At 43.1% G+C, this 6,197-nt stretch overlaps 1 pseudogene; it reads right to left on the minus strand.

Annotated features, from left to right (window-relative positions):
* Positions 1–733: 733 nt before the first annotated feature.
* On the minus strand, positions 734–3,781 carry LOC102974246 (potassium-transporting ATPase alpha chain 2-like; annotated as a pseudogene).
* Between the last annotated feature and the right edge of the window lie 2,416 nt (positions 3,782–6,197).

Below are 6,197 nucleotides of genomic sequence, written 5' to 3' on the forward strand. Positions count from 1 at the left end.
ATGAAAGACCCTTTTGTTCAGTACAGCCCCTTGAGTTAGGATATGCAAAGTGGACTTGGAGTTTGGATTTGGAGCAAGAATTGGAAGAAGTCCAACTGGCGTTCCAGTAGTAGGGGTGAAGGGCCGTCTGGGAGGGAGGAGAAGAGGTGAGGCAAAAATGGATGGACCAGTGAGATGCTGAGAGTTGGCGGTGAGGGGTGACATGGCAGGGAAAGCATGCTGTGGAAACATCTGAGAGTCAAAGTGGGGCATGTCCATGTTCTCATGATGTAAACTTGCCCCCTTCTCCATTTCCTGAAAACCTTGAGTTGGATTTTTGAGCAAAGTGGCCAGTTTCCCCAGGAACTCACAGACATCTTGAGAAAGGCATTGATCTTCAACAGGATGTAGAGTAGAGGTAAGCGAAATCCTACCTAGAGCTTAAAAGCAGGGAGACCCCAGCAGATATCTGGGTTATACAAGATTACTTAATATCTTGGAAATCTATGTATATACAAATAAGTGTTTCTTCTCTACATCATCACCTTGAAATTTACGTATTTAAAAACCGGAGATAGAGATAAAATTTATACATAAATAGTCAAATCTCAGCTGTAAAGTACAAAACATCAATTGAGTGCCTTTCATATAGTTTTTGTCTTTCTCTGGTATAAATTTGGATGATGTCATTATTACACAAGAGAACTGAATCATCACCAATGTGAAGTTGGGACACTTGGGCAAAAAGATGGTGTTAGTGATAGATTATCCCACAGGTTCCACAGTAAAGTCTGATGAAAAGTTTTCACACATCATCATACACACCCAAAGCAGAAGGTATGGACGTGGCATATCTACAAACCAATCCTGAGCCAGGAGCCTGGTGAAATCTAGGGCTGTGACACTTCCAGTGCCATAGGAGAGAATTACTGCTATGATAAGCTGTGAGGCAATCCCTAGCCAGACGGCTTTATTTCTGGAAAGACCTTGTTGGAAGATGAAATTGCTCCAGGTCTTCTTCATGTCAGATATGCTATTTGGTAGTTCATGATGCCAGTGAGAGTAGCTGTGTAGCCTGTACCTTCTAGGTATTTCCTCTGATCCCTTGTCCATTCTTGTCCATAGCAATCGACCCCATCATTCATGCTGTTATTCCTCCATTGCTCCAGAGGTTAATGAGAGTGCTGGGCCTAAATCTCCTCTGTGCATACATGGTGACATGGACAACGTAAGCTCCTGGGCCCGCATGAGGCCAGTGTGTTGGCAGGACTACATGGCAAGTGACTTGTTCACCAATCTGTCCATTTTCTTATGGTGGGGTTTCTGGTTCAAAATGACACTTTCAGCTTTCCCATAGGATAGAGCAATAAGGGAGTTAAGTCTGTGCCCAGATTGATGAACAAGATAGTAATGATACCAGTGATCAGGGCAAGCCCGACAATAGTGTAAATCAAAAAAATGCAAAGCTTGGCAATGTTCTGGGTCAGAGTATAAGCAATAATCTTCTTTAGGTTGTCAACGATTAGGTGGCCTTCCTCTACCCTGTGGTTAGAGATGCAAAGACATCACTGTCATCCAGTAAGACTGTGTGGCCTGCATTTTTGGATCCATTAGAACCTGCTACCCTCATGGCAATCCCAACATCTGCATTCTTTAGAACTGGAGAAGCATTAACTCCATCCTCTCTCACAGGAACAAGTGCATCTGTCTGACAGCCCACATCATTGATTGGCTTCTGCTGGAGGGAGGTCTGAGCAAAGGCGGTTGCCAAGTACTTGGTCAAGAGCTCATACAAGGTGCTCTTGATTTATGTCCTTCAGCTCCATACTGGACAACACAGTGGCTTTACCCTATTTGTGTACTTGCTCCATAGCAATGTTGAGGCTTTTTCAATGTCTTCCACCATCTATCTCACTGTTGGCTGAAATGATACCTGGCAATAGTGTTGGCTGTGAAGGGATGATCACTTGTGACCGTAACAACCTTGACCCCAGCACTCTGGTATTTGGTAAGTACCTCAGGCACAGTGGACCGACGGGGATTAGTCCTTGACAAGAGCCCACAAATCAGAAACTGGAGGTGGGAAAGGTCATGACATCTGTCAAATGAGTAGGCTTCTGGGAACTTGATTGCTGGCAGGAAGAGGTGACAGAAACCCAGAATGTGTCTCCTCCAGACCCCCTAGCTCCATGTACATGGTGTGGAAGGCTTTAGCTGTGCCCTTGACCCGAGGCTGCTCTAGGACATCAATAGTGATGGTGCTGCACTTCTCTAGGATCTTCTCAGGGGCCCCTTCATCATCGTGAGGCAGCATCTGTCACTGAGGTCATCCATCTCATGTACGGGGGCTGAAGTTTGTTGGTAGAATCAAAAGGGATTCCAGGCACTTTGCAGTCTCATTTCCTAATTTCTATCACATCCCCCAAAATGACCTCTGAAAATGACCTCCAACCACAACTTTCTCCATGATGGTTTCTTGTGTCCTTGTTTGAACTCAACTTGGTTATACAGTGTTATTATCTTGAATAAGGAGGCCCAGATTCCAGAGCTTCAGGCAAGGAGTTGGTTTTTCTGTTTGTCAGGTGTCAGCCACATAGATCTGATTGTCACACCACACATGGGTTCTGTTGTGAGTCTGAGGGTCAATCTTGTCAGAGCAAATGATAGAGGCGGAACTGAGGTCTTCACGGCTTCCAGGTTCATCTCCAGGCAGTTCTTGGCCACCTGTTTTTCTGTCATTAATGGAGTGACAGTGACAATCACCAGGAGGTCCTCAGGTGCATGGGCCACAGTGACACCAATGAGGAAGGTGGTGGAGTCCAGGACATACTTCATGGACACTGTGATAATAAAGAAACGGATGCTGGTGAAGTGGCCACTTCTGCCACAATACAAACAAAGTGCTCAGTCTCAGTGGCAATGGCTGTCTTCCTATTGTCAATTCCTGAAGCCATTGAGGCAATCTGTCCAATGATGGTGCCCTTGCCCGTGTTGGTGATTGTGCCAGTTGCCACACCTTTAAAATAAGTTGTAGAAGAGAAGCCAGTGTTCTTTGTTTCAAGGGGATTGCCATGAGTAAAGTCACGGGAACAGAAGTGGGGCTCAGACCTCCTAGTGAGAGATAAATTATCTATTTTAGCTCACTGAGAAGCCAGCCATCTGATATCCCTAGGAATTTGGTCTCCACCCTTAATCTCCACCATGTTCCGGACCATCAGCTGCTCTTCAGGGATTGTACTCTCCCTTGCATTCCAGATGACAAAAACTCGGAGAGGAATAATTTACTGAATGTTAACATGATGTTTGTGCTTTTCACTTATTGGAAATAAGCAAATATCACCCCAACCAGAGCAAGCACAGAACCCAAATACACACTGTCTAAGGATGCACACTTATCATTGGAGTACTGAATTCCAAATGCAAGCCAGCATAGGACAGCTCCTGTCCATAGAAGGACGAAGAGGCCCCACACCATCTACTGAGAAATTTGACAATCCCTCATGTTTCTTTGAAAGGCCTGAGTGTACTGGGGCTGTCCTGAACCAAGAGCTCTTCAGCTCTCATGCTGGATGGCATTGTATCTCATTTGGACCATAGTTCTCTTCCAATTCCTTGTTGCTCAATTTCTGATTATTTAGGTGAATTCTTTCTTGGGTTCCTCTTTCTAGTGATTCTTTATGAGTTCCTAGCAGTTGTACTTCAGGATCTGGTACTTCTCCTGGCCATCCCCACTGGGTGTTTTCTCTATGTCTTTAGTTCCACTGAGCTTCACAGAGTAAGTTTTTGGTGTTGTTTTGCCCATCATGCTGATGACATGGGTGCTTGTGGAATGAAGTTGGTCACAGAAGGGCACAGTTCCAGGGTGTGAGCCGTACTAAGGGCCTGGAACTCAGGGGTCCAGCTGCAGTAGTTTGAGGTGGGAGACCTGAAGGGCCAGTCTCAGACTGGACCCTGTGCTACTGAAGCCCGGTGGGTTCAGTGCCTGCTCATAGTTTTCTATCTTATTTCTTCTCATTTAAAAATCTACTCTACCAGGTTGAAATCCTCCTGAGAGCAGAGCCTGTGTGCGTTTTACCATTGTATTCTCAACACATGGGGATTCAAAATAGATACTTGTTGAATGACTGAATGATCTCATAATTTGGGACCTGTGGGTTTTGGCCATCTCTTGACAACGTAATATTAGCCTCTGACTAGAAGAGATAAAGCCTGGACGAATGTGCTTTATAAAGAGAGGAGCTTGAACCAGGTCAGCATTTCTCAGCTGAAGCCTCTGGAAATCTTTGCAGGGAATGAGGTACACAAGTCAACCTGAGCCTCAGTTTCCACATTTGTAACGTCAGGATGAAAATAGGGGAAAGGCAATATTTACCGCTTGGGGTTGTTAGAATTAAATGAGATAATGCATGTAGAGCACTTAGAACTATTCCTGGTACTTAGTAAGCACTCAAATTTAGTTATTAATATTACAATATGTAATCATAATAAAAAAGTAATGTCTTGTAGGGACTGTAGATTCTGTAGCTCTATTTCATTCTATTTGTCAACTATTAACTGCCTATGACACATGAGAAATTGTGGAGGAGGAAAAACATTTGTCTGATTTACCATAACTTACTAATCCAGAGATGGTTGACCACTAACAGCATCATCTTTGTCCCTGCAAATAGAGTGCTCATTCTAGCTCATGATGACATTTTTGGTAGTTATTGACTTTGGAAGGTTCATATGGTGGTCTTTCAGCCACCTTCTCAAGAGAAATAAATATATGCATCACCGTTTATGAAGCTCTTTGAAGGAAGGGATCATGTTCCCTTCATCTCGTTATCCTGCACACCTAGAACACACAGGAGATGCTAAATACACATTTTTTTTGGGTAACATCTTTCTTGGAGTATAATTGCTTTACAATGGTGTGTTAGTTTCTGCTTTACAACAAAGTGAATCAGTTATACATATACATATGTTCCCATATCTCTTCCCTCTTGCATCTCCCTCCCTCCCACCCTCCCTATGCCACCGCTCTAGGTGGTCACAAAGCACCGAGCTGATCTCCTTGTGCTATGCAGCTGCTTCCCACTAGCTATCTATTTTACATTTGGTAGTTTGGTAGTGTATATATGTCCATGCCACTCTCTCACTTTGTCACAGCTTACCCTTCCCCCTCCCCATATCCTCAAGTCCATTCTCTAGTAGGTCTGTGTCTTTATTTCCATCTTACCCCCAGATTCTTCATGACCGTTTTTTTTTTCTTCTTAGATTCCATATATATGTGTTAGCATACGGTATTTGTTTTTCTCTTTCTGACTTACTTCACTCTGTATGACAGATTCCAGGTCCATCCACCTAACTATAAATAACTCAATTTCGTTTCTTTTTATGGCTGACTAATATTCCATTGTATATATGTGCCACATCTTCTTTATCCATTCATCCCATGATGGACACTTAGGTTGCTTCCATCTCCTGGCTACTGTAAATAGAGCTGCAATGAATATTTTGGTGCAGGATTCTTTTTGAATTATGGTTTTCTCAGGGTATATGCCCAGTAGTGGGATTGCTGGGTCGTATGGTAGTTCTATATACCATGTTCTTGGATTGGAAGAATCAACATTGTGAAAATGACTCTACTACCCAAAGCAATCTACAGATTCAATGCAATCCCTATCACACTACCACTGGCATTTTTTACAGAACTAGAAAAAAAATTTCACAATTTGTATGGAAACACAAAAGACCCCGAATAGCCAAAGCAATCTTGAGAACGAAAAATGGAGCTGGAGGAATCAGGCTCCCTGACTTCCGATTATACTACAAGGTTACAGTAATCAAGACAGTATGGTACTGGCACAAAAACAGAAATACAGATCAATGGAACATGGTAGAAAGCCCAGAGATAAACCCACACACATATGGTCACCTTATCTTTGATAAAGGAGGGAAGGATATACAGTGGAGAAAAGACAGCCTCTTCAATAAGTGGTGCTGGGAAAACTGGACAGGTACGTGTAAAAGTATGAAATTAGAACACTCCTTAACACCATACACAAAAATAAACTCAAAATGGATTAAAGACGTAAATGTAAGGTCAGACACTATCAAACTCTTAGAGGAAAACATAGGCAGAACACTCTATGACATAAATCACAGCAAGATCCTTTTTGACCCACCTCCTAGAGAAATGGAAATAAAAACAAAAATAAACACATGGGACCTGA

The sequence above is a fragment of the Physeter macrocephalus genome, chromosome 2, assembly GCF_002837175.3.
Source record: "Physeter macrocephalus isolate SW-GA chromosome 2, ASM283717v5, whole genome shotgun sequence".
NCBI lineage: Eukaryota > Metazoa > Chordata > Mammalia > Artiodactyla > Physeteridae > Physeter > Physeter macrocephalus.